Source organism: Narcine bancroftii, chromosome 9 (genome assembly GCF_036971445.1).
Source record: "Narcine bancroftii isolate sNarBan1 chromosome 9, sNarBan1.hap1, whole genome shotgun sequence".
In the NCBI taxonomy this organism is placed as follows: domain Eukaryota; kingdom Metazoa; phylum Chordata; class Chondrichthyes; order Torpediniformes; family Narcinidae; genus Narcine; species Narcine bancroftii.
The window spans coordinates 25,179,791-25,196,603 of NC_091477.1; the positions used below are offsets into that span (position 1 = coordinate 25,179,791).

The 16,813-nt window shown below is 42.4% G+C and overlaps 1 long non-coding RNA gene across 1 annotated transcript in view; it reads left to right on the plus strand.

The window, feature by feature from the left end:
• The first annotated feature begins 888 nt into the window (after window positions 1-888).
• Window positions 889-16,813, plus strand: part of LOC138742856 (uncharacterized) — a 221,330-nt gene continuing 205,405 nt past the window's right edge. The window contains exon 1 of the long non-coding RNA XR_011344456.1: window positions 889-1,071. This is a non-coding gene — a long non-coding RNA (uncharacterized lncRNA). The remainder of the gene's footprint in view (window positions 1,072-16,813) is intronic.

Genomic DNA, 16,813 nt, shown 5'->3' on the forward strand with positions numbered 1-16,813 from the left:
ATGCTGCAGCTGTATGAAACTCTAGTTAGACCACACTTGGATTATTGTGTTTTGTTCTGGTCACTTCATTTTCAGTAGGATGTAAACTTTAGAGAGGTTGCAGAGGAGATTTTTCAGGATGTTGCCTGGTTTTGGAGAACATCTGTTATGAATCAAGGTTGAGCAAGCTAGAGGTTTTCTCTTTGGAGTAACAGAGTGACAAAAATAGAGGTGTATAATATTATGAGAGGCAAGGATAGGATGGACAGGCAGAATCTTTTTCACAGAGCAGAAATAGCCAAAGGCAGAGGACATCAATTCAAGGTTAGTAGAAGAAAGCTTAGAGGAATTGGCACACGAAGGTTTTTTTCACACAGCAAAAGGTGGGTGCGTGGAAGGCATTGTCAGTGGTTATAGTGGAAGCTCTTAAATAGGGATATTTAAAAGGCTCTTAGGTTCATGAATGTGAAATAAATGTAGTTTTATGGTCTGTGTGGAAGGGAAACATTAGATTGGAGTAGGTTTACATAGGTGGGCACAACATTATAGGCCAAAGAGCCTATGCTGTGCTTAACTGTTGAATATTCCATGTTTTTGAGCAAAACAATTTCAGTGAGTGGGAAACCGCTGTAATGTATAATTATCTGGTCAAGCATTTCTATTGGCCAATTGTATCTGTGGTCCCTCCCTACAGGCTCCTGTATAAAGGTGACTGTTCCACACCCCCTGCATCTCAGTGCAGGACAATCAAACAGTAGGGATATACTATGTTCGCAAGTGAATTAAAGCCTATTGGTTTCTCTACAATAGTCTCCTAATGGTGCATCACAATGCACTCAATATTTTAATTGTGACATTTAGTGAAACATATTACAAACCACATTTAGTTTAATGTATACCATGGTGCTTTTTGTTTATGTGTCACATTAGCTTCTCTATACTACCCAAATAATTCTCTGCCATTTCCCATCACTGCCCGCAACCAGGATACTAAAGGCTATTCTTTCCTCTAGTACGGATGGAAAATGTTCAGAGAGGGCAATCGTGATTAGCTCGACCTTGAAGGACAAGCTTCTGATGATCAATATAAAGGTACATTTTGCAATTCAAGAGACTGCAGAAACTGGAATCTTGAGCAAAAACAAACCGATGGGGGATTTCAGCAGGTCATACCACATCCAAGAAGGAAAATAGACAGTTGACATTTCAGGTCAAAACCCTGCTTCAGGACTGAGCTTGGGTTGAAATCCTGATCACTCCAGAAGCAGGATTTTATCCCCAAATGTTGACATTTAGCAATAATATGGATTTAATGATTCAATTAATGAACAACTATTTAAGTTTGAGGATAATTCAGAAACAGGCCATTTGGCTCAGTGTATCATTCTGATCATCAAGTTCTTATTTGTACAAATCCCATTAATCAGCCTTTGGTCCTTCATTGTGTTGGTAGTTTAAGTGCTTGTTTAGATTCTTTTTAAATGTTGTCAGATTACCTATCTCCATCATCTGTTCCAAATACACTCTGGATGTAAATGTTGTTCTTCAGAAACCCCCATAAACCTGTTGCCCCTTATCCTAAACCAAAGCCCTCTTCATCTCTATTGGGGATGTTTTTTCTACTACCTAAACTAATTCAGCCCTCTTAATCTTGTATACCTCTATCAAGAGCCCCTCAGCCTACTTCAATCCAAGGAAATTCTAGCCTATGCAGTCTCTCTTCATAACTGAAGCATTCTATCCCATTCTGGTAAATTTTCCTCAGTACTTTTTCCAGTGTAATTACATCTTTCTATAATGTGCAGTTTTTTTTAAAACAAGCTACATGATGTAATTCTCATGGTCTTTGGTCAGGCTTTTTGTAAGTCCTACAAAGGACACTGGTTCATTTTTTTTGCGCAATGTTAATGAGTAGATGTTCATTGTGTGTAGATTTTTTTAAGTGGTAAGGCAGAAAATAGGGTGGTGAAGAAGGCGTACGGCATGCTTGCCTTCATAGGTCAGGGCATAGAAGATGGGATGCTGGGGAATTACTAGCATGGGATGCTGGTGACTGTTTGCCTTGCGGCAGACTAAAGGGAATTTTGTGCAATATTACATTTTCTCTTTTATTATATGACAATAAAAGAATTTTGAAATAGCTGCTGTATCACTGAATCATAAAAAAGCAATGAGCACAATTGCCTTATTACTATTGCAATGAATATTTGAACTTCAATTGCTGAGATATTGAAACAATATGTGTACCTCCAACAAACTTTCCATGGCAGTGGAACTCATTTTCTGAACTACTGGTGCTCCCCTACTTATGATGGTCTGACTTATGATTATTTGAAGTTATGATGATTCGAATCCATACTTTCAATTTTGAATTCTGATCTGTTCCCATGCTTGAGATGTACAGTATGCTACTCTCTCACGATGCTGGGCAATGACAGCATTGTGTGAGAATATTGTACAGCATTCTCTCTTGCGTTAATGGTTTTTTTCAGTGTGGAATAAAGGTATTCAAAATTGAATTATAAAAAATGGTAGCTGTGGAATTCTTTTTTGAATTTCGTTTTTTTTTTACTTCTGATGGGTTTGCCAGAACGTGACCTCATTGGATAGATAGTACGACAGAGAAAAAAGTCATGGTTCAAAATCTCCTTGCAATTCACTATTAGTTATCTCTCTGATCCATGACTTCAAAGTGGAGGAGAAGCATTGAGAAGCTCAAACCATAGATTGTGAACATGCAGAGATCCGGATAAATGGTGAGAAGATACGCATCCATCTACTACATTAACCACCTCCCACTCCATTTGTAGAAATCTGTGGCTCCTGCAAAAGAATGAAAGTAAGTTAACCTCCATTCTGACAGACTGCCAAAGAAGAAGACGATGTCTTTATTGCTGCTATTTAGAAGAATGAAAGATGACTTGATCAGAATTTACCAAATTATTTCAAGGCCTGGCAGGTTGGTTGCAGGGAGGATGTTTCCCCTGACTGAGGAGTCTGGACCAAGTGGTCTTTGATTCAGAAAAGCTCTATACAGGAAATAGAAATTTCTTTCCTCAGAGGGTGGTGAATCTTTGGAATTCTACACCTTGGAAAGCTGAGCAGACTCTCTCAGTGAATTAATTCAAAAGCAAAATCAATGAATTTCTGCACATCAAAGGAATTGAGATATATGGGTTAGTTCAGGGAAATTGTAGTGGGGATAGAAGATCAGCTTGATGAATGGCAGAGAAGGACTTACTGGTCAATTGATTTACCCTTGCTCCTACTTAAATTTGTTTGATCATCCAAATGTCCTTTGATATGCAATGTCCATTTGTTATACATTTTTTTCCAGATTAAATTCCTTTATCGTATTTATGTACTCCTCTTCAAATAGTGTAATGTAATATTAGGAATTTTTTTAACCATCATATCATCATACCATTTTATCCAACAATTTTATGGCATTTCTTTGGAGCTTGACATTTAACTGATTTAAAATCAAATTCATTCCTGTTCAGGAGCAAGGTATTATGAAGTATCAAATGTACTCTACTTCTTAAATTCACACCTTTGACTTCAATGGAATGAATTTCAGAGATAAATTCCAAAGTAATGATGCACCTGTAAGGCACATTTAACATTGTGAACTGGGGTGAATTTCAAGGCATCTGAGATGACAGAAGAAATACTGAGAAGCATTGGCATGTATATTTTTCAAGATACTATTAGATAAAGGTGAGACTATTGGCTGAAAGAAAATAAATAAAATTTTACAATTAATGTTACAAGCTTATGACATTCCAAAATACACTGATAAATTACTTATCAATTCTAGTAATGGATCCAGTGGAGAACAGCATGGTGACCAACATGATAGCCATCAGTTATATTTGACTCCACAAAAGTTAAATAGATTAAATCCTGCAATATCAGATTTATATTTTAGATGTCGATCTGAGATAGGAACTTTTTTGTATTCAACTTGATAGTGCCCTAAAGTTAGACATTTTTGGTAAGCGGTAGATAATATTTTTGAACAAATTATGTGAGTCACATTCCCACGGGATCCAATGTTATTTTTATTGAGTAATATTAAGGTTCTAATACCAAAATTAAAATTCAATATGTATCCAATTGAAATTGTGTTAAGTGCTTTAGCAGTTTCTAGGAAATGTATAGCAATCTCATGGAAGTCAGAAACAGAATTAGGTATGGAAAGATGGCATGCAGAATTTCGTAGTTGTATATCATTAGGGAAGATTACTCATAGTCTGTGAGATAAATATCATTTGTTTTGGAAAATATGGTGCCCATATTTACAAAATGTGGGTTTGCATGTTTAATAGACTCTCTGAAGACCTCACCTTGGTAACCTCCAATATAGATTTTATGGTATAATTTTTTTATTCCCTTGGCATCTTCTGGTTTTTCTTTTTTTTTGTGGTTTTTTTTAGGAGTTGGGGGAGGGGAAGTGGGAGGGTTGGTTGGGAAGGTGGGGTTATATCCACATGTATAATTTTTTGAAATAATTTTTGAATTGAATGAAATGTAATTATTACTGTGGTTTAAAATTCATAAAATAATTTAAAAAATCTATGTGCAGGTGTGCATTCAGATGTTTTGCAACTAGCACACAAATAATTTAAAATTCATTATACATTTTTATTTTGTATTTAACATTAAAACACAAGGAACTTAAGAAAGATATTTTTTATTTGTAATTAAAATCAAAACATAATAAAAGCATGTTATTTAACTATGTTACATTTTAAATGTAAAATTTGTGTGGGTTGTAATGGAACTGCTGGCTATGAAGCAAGATGATGCCTGCCTCCTCCTTCCATCTTACTGTCACATTAACCTGGGCCAAAAACTCATCTTGTTGCTTTTGCCCAGAAGTCAGCTGGGGCCATAACTCATGGATAACTGCTGGGAATGAGACAGCTTGACAAACAGAAGATGCTCCACAGACCTCACTGGACGGGTGCAAGCAGCTCCCAATCTGTGCTGGGAGGCTCCCAGGTCATCAAGAAATAATAGGCTTTCTCAGCTCTCAGTTTACCATAAAGGATGCCAACACCTTTAAGAACAGCAGGCCAAATGTCATGGATGGCTCAAAGTTCATAACGACTACCTGGTAATTGAACTGGTGCCAGGACAGGACTACATCATCTAGGCCAACTATAGTGGGCTACTGGAGGAGAAACTCGTGGGGCTTTTCGTCGGCTACTACCAGAAATGGGGTATTAACAAGTAACTGTGTTCAAAAACTAAGGAGGGGTCAGAGCACTTTCTGACTGGCACTCCCCTTCGAATAAAGGTACACTTTCAATGTTCGGAGTTTTATGCTGCTACATTCCAGATTTCCCTCTGAAGTCTTTGCTGAAGTGGCATATTAGATGGTGAGTAATCCAAATCGGTGGCAAGTCTCCCAAATCATTGGGTAAATGCTGCAGAGATGTCCCAGCACCACTTCAGTTCCAATAAAGTAGGATTGAATGCAGGGGTGTAGTGGCATGTTGGACCACAGTGGGTTGGGGGGGGGGGGGGCAGTATCGGACCAAAGTGGGTGGGGGGAGGATTGTGAAGGGGAAAAGGCCCCACTTTTGAAAAATGTGCTCGGGGGAGTTATTACTCTACCTGCACCCCTCTAGTGACACCACTACTGCTATGAAGCCAAAATACATCTTGGTGGGTTGGAGGCACTTGTTCAGAAGGAAGACATGTGCATGGGAGAAATCTGAAGACAAGGAAAATTTTAAAGCCGAGGCATTGCTGGGACTAGGTGCCAATATAGTTTCATCATCACAGGAGTAATGAGTAAATCATATATAGTATCTTTGACCTAGAACTATCTGGAAAGAGGTACAGGAGCACCAAAATCAGGACTGCCAGGCTGAGAAATAGCTTCTTCATGCAGGCTGGGAGATTGATGAACAAATGGTATCCTGTAACCAGGTAAATTATTCCAAAATATGTATAAATACCTATTTTGTATGATTTTATGTATATAGGTGCTGTGTATTGTGTATGGTACGTGTGTGAACTGGAAAAGCACTTTAATCTGATTGTATACATACTGTCACATGATAACAAACTTGAACGAAACTTGGAGCAAGTTAGAATATTGGGAGGAAATTTTGTTGATAACTTTAAAAAAAATTAATTTGAGTCCTGGATTTTGTTTTGTTAAGAACTGCACTAGCTTGATGCGTCTGAAGAACTTTATTGACATCCAATCAATAACTGTAATTGGGCACTCAGTGTGTTGGCAACTCACTTGGACAAATTTGTTCATGGTTTTGTCTGAAATGTCAAAGCAAAAGTGAACAATGATGAATAAGTTTCAGCAATTAGTGAAGTCTTTTTCAGGAATTAATATTTTGAATAGCTATCTGTCATTCCAGAAATGTTAATGAGCTGATGAGATTTACAGAATGAATTTTGATGTTGCAAGAAAAAAAATCCTTAGCAATTTTTGTTACCGATATGGACAGTAGAGTATTTTTTAAAACACAGGTCAGTGTGGAATCAAAAATGTTTCCATTTACATAGATAACATTTATGGATTTATCTTTGTGGTGCATAGTTGCAGAAAGATGAATCTGCCACATCAAAGTAGTCTAATTATGATACTAACCATAAAGGGCACACCACTCACGTACCTGACATAATGCAGAAACAGAGCACTAAACAGACAATAGGAATTGATTTCAATTTTATGGGTCAACAAATTATTGTTGACTGATGTACTTTTTATTGTTTCTTTTGTTTTAGGTAAGCACTTTATACAAATGTAACTGTCAAATTCAAAGAATCAGTTATAAGAACAGCTGCAAGATAAATTTATTTAATTTTAATTTCACAATTTCACACCATTTAAGTACAAAAGAAAAATACTGCAAATATTGGAAACCTGAAATAAAGCAGAAAATAGTAGAACTACTTTACAGGTCAGGCAACATCCATGGAGAGAAGAACAAATTTGCTGATTGAGGTAAATAATCTTGAATAGAAGTGGGAAAAATTAAAGATGAGAAAGTTGGAAAGTGGAGGGAGGAGAAAAGATCTGTGATTGGAGAAATTGCTGGAGAAGAGTATAATGTAAGGTTAAAGTGTATGTTAACAGAACAGGTAAAAGTACAAAGATGAAGAATCATCATCTGAATTTATAAAAGGAAATGGCCATTAATACTGATCGGTGACAGATCTTTGGACACAGATATTGAAGCCAGAATCATGATACAGAGCTTATCTTATGTCCCCTCTGATCTTAGGCACAAACGCTGCTCAGGAAATTTAGTAGAAACTTGAGGAACAGTGCCTCATCTTCCCAACCAGACATTTGTAGCGGCAGCTACACTGCTACTGAAAGAACACACAATCAGACGGGTTGAACTCAGTGAGCAGAATTGATTTATTGCAGGCTGCTGGGCTGGACTTATACTCCCAGCCTGGACCTGGCTGAGAACCACGCTGGGGGGTGCTGACGTCACCCAGGTGTCACGTGATCCCTCAGCCCCGTGCTGAGAAGAAGGGGAAAACCCCAATGGTGCTAATTTGGCTGGCTGCCCCGCCGCGTGGGTTACAAGCGGGGCCGGTTCGCCTGCCAAGTGGTGTGCCGCCACACAGCACCCCCCAGAACCAGCGCCAATGTCTTTTTTAGCTGGACAGCATCACTTCTTGGGCTGGGCCACAATCACTGGTTCGGTGGGGTCGAGGTGCGCTGGCTTCAGCCTGTCCACAGTAGAGTTCCCGCCTGCCGCTGATGTCCAGTGTGGACGTAGACCCTGAACACTGGAGAACCTTGTACAGCCCCTCGCAGAGGTGCCGCCAGCGGGCCCCGCTGTATAAAAACGTACTCTGCGGAAAGCAGCTCGCTGGGGATGTGAAATGGCTGTGTGCTGTGTCTGGGCAGCGGTGGGGGTGCAAAGGAGTTGAAGCGGCCTGGAGGTGGAGAAGCAGCTCATGCAGTGACTGCTGTGGGTTGTGAGGCGCGTTGATGAACTCAACAGGAAGTGCCAGCAGTGCACCGTAGACCAGCTCAGCCGATGATGCCTGCAGATCCTCCTTGGGCGTGGAGCGGATGCCCAGGAGCACCCAAGGCAGTTTGTCCACCCAGTCAGCACTGGTGAGGCAGGCCATAAGTGCCAACTTGAGGTGGTGGTGCAGACGCTTGACCAGCCCATTGGCCTGCAGGTGATAGGCTGTGGTACAGTGTAGCTCGATCCTCAACCTGTTGGCGAGCTGTGCCCAGAGCGCAGAGGTGAACTGGGCACCTCGATCGCTGTTGAGGTGATTCGAAACACCAAAACGGGCGACCCAACCATGCAACAGTGCTCGGGAGTAGGAGTCCATGGAGACATCCAGCATCGGGATCACCTTGGGCCAACGAGTGGTGCAGTCCACCACCGTGAACAGATAATGGTTGCCCCGGGAAATGGGTAAGGGCCCGACTATGTCCACGTGAATGTGGCTGAACCATTACCGGACGTGCTCGAACTATTGCACGGGCACCCTGGTGTGCCTGTGTACCTTTGGCAATGGGTGCATGTTCTGGCCCAGCTCGCAATCTGCTTCCGCAGCCCATGCCAGATGAACCGCTCTGCCACCATCCAGACCGTGGACCTGATGGACGGGTGCGAAAGGTCATGGATGTGATGGAAGACTTGCCTGCACCACTGCTGGGGAACCACTGGCTGTGGAGTGCCCATGGAGACATTGCCCAGGATGGTGCTTCCGCCACTCGGAGTCGGAATTTCTCGGAACCACAGGCCCATGATGGCAATCCTGAAGGCTCGTGTCTCCTCGTCAGACTTTTGGTCCTGGGCGAGCTGGTCAAAGTCGAGGCCGGGCATCAGCGCGCAGATGGATGGTCGCAAGAGTGCATCAGTGACCATGTTGTCCTTCCCTGCCTTGTGCCGAATGTCAGTAGTAAACTCTGACATGAAGGAGAGGAGATGCTGCTGGCGGGCCGACCAGGGGTCTTTCGCCATAGTGAGTGCCTGGGTGAAGGGTTTGTGGTCAGTGAAGATGGTAAAAGTCCTTCCCTCCAAGAAATAGCGGAAATGGTGCACCACCAGGTACATGCCCAGTAACTCACGGTCAAAAGTGCTATATTTGCGCTCTGGTGGGCGGAAAAGCCAGCTGAAGAATACCAGCAGCTTCCATTGTCTGTTCACCTGCTGCTCCAGGACGGCGCCAATGACTGTGGCAGGGGCATCAATGGAGAGCACCATATGCAAGTCGGTGTGTGGGTGGGTGAGCATGGTATTCTTTGCGAGGATGTCCTTGGTGGCCTCGAATGCACTGCAGGCCTCTGGGGTCTAGGTGAGTATTTTGTACTTGGCTGCGATGAGGTCTAATAGAGGCTGCATGATGCGCGGAGCTCCCAGGATGAATAGGTTGTAGAAGTTGACCATACCCGGGAACTCCTGCAGCCCCTTGAATGTCTGGACATGGGAACTCCTTGATAGTGGTGACCTTCATAGTGGTGGGCGTGGCTCCCTTGGCCATGATGGTATGGCCCAGGAACTGCATGGACTCTTTCCAAAACTGGCACTTGGCTGGGTTGATGGTGAGGCCGAAGTCAGCCAGCCGGGAGAAGAGGGTGCGCAGGTGGGCCTTGTGTTGCACCCGATCCCTGCTGGCAACAAGGATGTTGACTAAGTAAATGAAGACGAAATCCAGGTCCATGCCCACTGTGCCCATGAGGCGCTGGAAGGTCTGAGCAGCGTTCTTGAGCCCAAACGGCATGCGAAGGAATTCGAACAAGCTGAAGGGGGTGATGATGGCCGTCTTGGGTATATCCTCAGGGTGCACTGGGATTTGGTGATACCCGCGCACCAGGTCAACCTTGGAGAAAACCCTCACACCATGCAGGTTGGCTGTAAAGTCCTGGATGTGAGGGATGGAGTAATGGTCAGGAACTGTCGCCTCATTGAGCCGTCGATAGTCTCCACAGAGGTGCCAGCCGCCGGAGGCTTTCGGGACCAGGTGGAGTGGTGAGGCCCACGGGCTGTCAGACTGCCGAATGATTCCCCAGCTCCAACAGGTGCAAAAGCTCCTCCTTTACCACCTGGAGCTTGTCAGGTGGGAGCTGGCATGCCTTGGTGTGAACCGGTGGGCCCTGGGTGGGGATGTGGTGGAACACCCCATGGCACGGCGAGGCAGCAGAGAACTGTGGCTTGAGGAGGGTTGGAAACTCATCCAGGACTTGATGTTTTCGTATTTGTCTTCGGCGGGTGGGTGCTGAACAAAGTACAGCATTTGTTTGGCGGTGGCCTGGTCTAGGGCAGTGACCACATGGTAGAATTTGGTTATATGTCAGATGAAATCTGGCGGAGGTGAAACTGAGCCTCCGCGTGGCCGAACCAGGTCTCTGGCTCCTGAACCCAAAATTCAGGCAGCTCGACGGCTAAAGGACTGATCCAAGGTTTGCTCATGATGGGTTCAAAGATGTTTGAACCAGTCAGGGTCACCATTTGTAGTGGCTGCTACATTGCTATTGAAAGAACACACAACCAGACGGGACGAGCTCAGTGAGCAGAACTGATTTATTGCAGGCTGCTGGGCTGGACTTGTACTCCCCGCCCAGACCTAACTGAGAACCGCGCTGGGGATGCTGACATCACCCGGGTGTCACATGGTCCCCCAGCGCGGGCTTCTGAGCCCCATGGTGAGAAGAAGGGGAAATCTCTGATGGCGCTATTTTGGCCGGCTGCCCCGCCACGTGGATTACAAGCGGGGTCGGTTCGCCTGCTTAGTGGTGTGCCAACCAAGTTTTACTCCAATGCACTTTATAAATTCGCTGATGAGATCACTGGCTGAATAATGGAAAATAATGAGTTAGAAAACCAGAATGGAAATCATGAATCTGGTTGGGTGGTGCCAGAACAATCTTGATCTCAATGTCAACAAGACCAATGCGCTTATTGTGGATTTTAGGAAGGGGAGGTTGAGGAACTGTACATCTATCAGCACTGATCAGATGGCTGTTGGGTGGGTTCTTACCTTCAAGATCCTGGGAGCCCACATATCAGAGGACCTTCCTTGGAGCCAACACATCGAAGGCACACCAGATGCCTGAGGAGATTTGGCATGTCATCAAATACTCTGTCAAGCATCTCCTGGTGCACTACATATTTTTTAAATTTAAATTTAGTCATACAGCATGTTTGTCCTTTAGCCCTTGCCCCCAATTATACCCAATTAACCTACAAGCCCCAGTATATTTCAATCAGTGGAAAGAAACCAGAGCACCTGGGGAAAACCCACAGAGATACGGGAAGAACATGCCATCTCCTTTTAGACAGCACAGGATTCGAACCCTGGTCTCGATCACTCCGCTATGCTAACCGTGTTGCCCACTGTGGAATGTATACTGACTGGTTGCATCATAACCTCGCTTGGTAATGCAAGTGCTCAGGAATGCAGAAGGCAACAGAATGTAACAAACAGCGAAGTCCATCACTGGCTCTGACCTCCCAACCATTGGATAAATATATGTGCTGCCTCATGAAGGCAGCCAACATCATAAAAGATCTTCTTCACTCTGGTCACAATTTCTTGCTGCTACATTCTGGGAAAAGGTATAGGTTTTCAGTCCAACACCTCTAGGTTTAAGAACAGATTTTCTCCAACAGCTATCAGGCTCCTGAACCTCCTGCTATGACCTTAATCCTAATCTACTCTGGGACACATACAAGGCCCGTCTGCACTATTGAATTATTTCATTTACTGAACTTTTTTTCTTGTACTAATTGTAACTATGAATATTTATTTTCTCTTTCTGTGCTGGGATAATTTAATGTTTATTACTGCCATTCTTTTTTATAAACAAAAGTACTTGTTTGGATGAAGCAAGTAAGAATTTTGATGCATATATCCTTTGACAGGAGTACACTGTTTCATCTAGTGGTACCTGTGCAATCAACTTGACTTGATATACATTGTACTGATGTGTTTGACAATAACTTCATTATTATCATGCATTCTGATAGAATTAATACTGAGCTCATGAATTTTATATAACCATAATTTTCATTCATTCACAGTATTTCCTTTTTTGTTTTCAGGTAGTAACTTTTTCTTTCTGATCGACATTTCTTGCTGATGAACCTATTGCTTTTATGATTTGCACCCTCTTTCACCCTTGCACTGTTATCCATTTTTGACGTTTAACCTCCCTTGTTTATCACATATCTTCCCTCTCATCCTTTTCTCCCTTTCCCTTGACATTTTCCTGCATTTCCACACACCTCTCTCTCTAAAGCTTCCTAGTTCTGGTGAAAGATCATCAATCTTAAGTGTGAACTCTTTCTCTTTAAAGTTAAAGTTCATTATCTTCTGACTGAAGAGATTCAATCAGACAAAACTGTGTTTCTCTGGACTCTGGTACTTATACACACATAATACATTTCTCACCAGGCACATAATAATCACATACATAAAAATATAAAACAAATATGTATAAATATTCTGAAATAATTCACAGATTCGTTTATAAGAGACCCAAGGTTACAAGATACTATTCATCAATCTCACAGCCTGCAGAAAGCAACTATTTCCCTGCCTGGCAGTCCTGATTCTGATGCTTCTTTACCTCCTTCGTGATGGTAGTAGGCCAGAGATATTGTGTAAAGATCTCTAACAATTCTTTGAGTCCCAATTAAGCAATGCCTCCTGTGAAAGAGAGGCTCCAGTAATCTTCACGGCTGTTTTGATGAACCTCTGCATTGATTTCCAGTCCGATGCTTCCATTACCACACAGTGATGTAACCAGACAGGATGAACTCAATTGTGCTGCAGCAAAATGTTGTCAAGATAGGGACTGGTAGCCTTGCCCTCCTCAACTCTTGAGGAAGTGTAGGTACTGCTGCACCTTCCTGATCAAGGAGGAGATGTTGTGGGTCCAATGATAGGTTGTTCATTATATGCACACAAAGGAACATTATACTCTCGACTCTCTCCATGATGGAGCCATTAATGTGTAGTGAAGAGTGGTTGACAAAGTCCACAAAGTCCCCTTTGTTGTCTTGTTCATGATGAGACTTGGGTTGTTTTTCCTGCACCATTTGATTAGCCTACCAAGCTCCTCTCTGTAAGCTGATTCATCATTGTTGCAGTTGAAGCCAACTACTGTTGTATCATCTGCAATCTTGATGATTCTGTTTGAATGTAATCTGACAGAGCAGTCTTGAATCAGCAGTATGAATAGTGGCAGGCTGAACAGTCAACTGAGGTGACTTAGTGCTCAGGGTGATGGGAATGGAGATTTTGCTATCATCTCATACAGTCTGTGGTCTTTCAGTCAAGAAGTCCATGATACAGTTGTAGAGAGGGCTGTTGAGTCCCTGCCAGGACAGTTTGTCCACCAGCCTCTGAAGGATGATTGCATTGAAAGTCAAGCTGAAGTAAATCAACAATAGGGGATTGAGATCTCCTTGTTGTCCATATTACTGTCGAATGTCCAGTTATTAGAAAATAAAATTAATGACCTCAGGGTAAGGCTGTTTATCAGAGGCAGGTGAGACAAATGTCAATTATTTGTGGCACTGAGACCTGATGACAGAGACACACTAAATCTGACCAGATGATTTGACCATTCACAGACTGGATCGGAACTCCAACTCTGACAAAGGAAGAAACGGTGGTGTGTGCTTTTTCTTTTGTTAATACTAGGGGGTGCATGGACATTGGGGTCATGTTGATGTTCTGCTCTACTGCCTTAGAGCAAATTTCAATTAATTGCAGACCCTGCTATATACCCCAAGAGTTCTCATCAGTGATTCTCACCAGAGTTTATATTCCCCCCCCCCCACCAATGTCGATTACAAAACAGGCATGTTTGGAGCTGCATGATGTGGTCAGTAAACAAGAGATGGATCACCTTGACGCACTACGTCATAGTCAGTAACTTTAATCAGGCCTGTCTCAAGAAGACCCTACTCAATTATCACCAGCACATAACCTACTGTAATAGAGGCCCCAGCACGCTTGATCACTGCCACACCAAGATAAGGAATGCCTACCATTCTTTGCGAAACTGCATTTTGGTGAATAACCAAGAGCTGCTCTTTCTGCCTACATATGGACAGAGCCTAGAAAGAGAGACTCCAGAGACAAGGACAGCCAGAAGGTGGCCACAGGAGGCTGAAGAATTGTTGCAGGACTACCTTGAGTCAGTGCATTGGGTGGTGTTCAAGAAATCAGCTGAATATCTGAATGATTATACCAGGATCAACACAGACTTTATCAAAACAGCTGTTGATGAGTGTGTCCCCACCAAATTGTTTAGGGTTTTCCCTAACCAGAAGCCCTGGATGAGCAATGAAATCCACAACCTGCTGAGAGCCAGGCATTTAAGGTCCAGAGATCCAAAACCTTACACGAGCAGATATGAATTATGGAAAGTCATCTCCTGGGTGAAGTGGAGTTTACGGATGAAAATGGAAAAATGCAAGATACCCAACAGCTGTAGTAGGGCCAAAAAAACAAAACCTGCTATAAAACCAAATCTGGTGCAGTAGGAGACCACGAAGCTTAACCCCCATGTCCCCTAATGATTCTCTTCTGTCTGTATCTGAAGATGACATGCAGGCTGCCTTCAGGAAAGTACTTCCAAGGAAAGCATCCAGTTTGGATGGAGTACCTTGACAAAATACTGAAAACCTCTGCTGACAAATCTATTCACAGATATCTTCAACATCTCACTGCGGAAAGGTGTGGTACCCACCTGTTTCAAACAGGCCTCAATCATACCGGTGCCCAAGAAGAGTGTGATAACCTTCCTAAATGACTACACATCAATGACACTCACATCCACCACATTCACAGTGATGAAGTATTTTGAGAGGCTGGTATTGAAGCACATCAGCTCCTGAGTGGCAACATGGATCTGGTCCAATATCCCTAACTGCAGCTACAAGTCTATGGCAGATGCTATCCCACTGGCTCTACACAATACGCTGGAACACCTGGACAGCAAAGAAGCATACATCAGGCTGCTCTTTACAGACTAAACCGGCATTCAATATCATCATCCCCTCAAAAATGATCAACAATCTCTCAAGTCCTGGGCCTCAATATCCCACTGTGTAATTGGATCCCTAATCAGTAAGGATTGGTACCGGAGAACAACAAGGTTTCATAATTAGCACTCTGCTCGCTTTATATCTATGACTATGAGAGTATGACAACACCATCTACAAATGTGCTGACGATACCATGTTTGTGGGTTTTATAAAAAGGGGCGATGAGTCAGTATACAGGAGGAATATTGAAAACATGGCTGAATGATGGACTAACAAGAACCTCTCACTCAATGTCACAAAAACCAAGGAGCTGATTGTAGACTTTAGGAGGGAAAAACCAGAGATGGATGATCCAGTAATAATTGGAGGAATCAGTGGTGGAGAGGATGAGCAATTCTAAATTCCTGGAAGTCACTATCTTGGAAGACCTTTTCTGGACCCAACATAATCATGTTATCATGAAGAAAGCACATCAGAACCTCTTCTTTCTCAAGGATTTGTGGAGGCTTGTTATGACATCGGAAATCCTGGCAAACTTCCACAAATGTACAGAGGAAAGTGTGCTGACTGGCTGCATCATGGGAAAGCCCTGCAAAAGGTATTGGACACAGCCCAGTACGTCACAAGCAAAACTCCCCACCACCAAGAACATCTACATTAGTGGTTCTCAACCTTTTTCTTTCCACTTACGCACCACCTTAAGTATTCCCTATGCCATTGTTGCTATGTGATTAATAAGGGATTGCCTAAGATGGTATGTGGGTGGAAAGAAAAAGTTTGTAAACCACTGTTTTAATTATACCTAATTGACTCATTATGTACGTGGTTTCGTAACTCCAAAGAAAATGGGACAATGACAATTTTTCTCAAGCAAAATATTTCAGTAACATTTGGGTCCAGAGCAGTGGTTCTCAACCTTCCCTTCCCACTCACATACCACTTTAAGTAATCACTTACTAATCACAGAGCACTGATGGCATAGGGATTTCTTAAAGTGGTATGTGGGTGGGAAGAAAAAGGTTGAGAACCACTGGAAAACCTTTGTTCATATATGTCCTTCACAATTTTTATGGATAATAAGATTATTCTCTATTATAAAACAATATTTCCTGTGGTCTTTGGTTACTAAGAATAAACAGAAAGTTGAACAATTTTATAAAATTGATCTTGATGTTTTAAAGGTGACTTAAAACAAGGTCAGAACAGGATTTTGGTGTGAAATCCTTGTTTGAACAAATCTCTATTTCCATGCTGCTGCTCGTATTATTCCTGTGTTTAGTTTGTCCCAGCAAGTTCCCTCTCTGACCAGAATATTTTTAAAGATTCATTATACTACCTGTGCAATTTCAATCCTGAGCCATTCAGTTTTTTCTCTCTTAGTTGAAGGTTGGCCAGGAGGTTGGAGAACTTAATGGTAATTGAAAATTGTATCCTCTTGAATTGGTACGAGATTTCATATCTCATCTGAAAGATTCCCTCTACCAGAATGGTGCTCCTTCAGTACCACACTGAAATGCCAGACTTGACTTGACTCAATATTCAGGTCCAGAAAAGTTTAATTTCAAACTAATTCAAACACCGTGTGAGGATACTGTAGTAGAAATACCCCTTTGTACCTCAAGGCAATAGCAGAAATATATTTCAGTGCTTATGTTGTATGAACATGTCTTACTACCCATGGATACAGAGACCAATTACTCCCATAAATCTTCTTCTGCTGTCCATACAATCTATGTTCCCTGGAAACAGTCAATACTTGAGAAAATACTTTGTCGAGGTTCAAATTAAACAACATTAAAAAAAGCACAATGAAT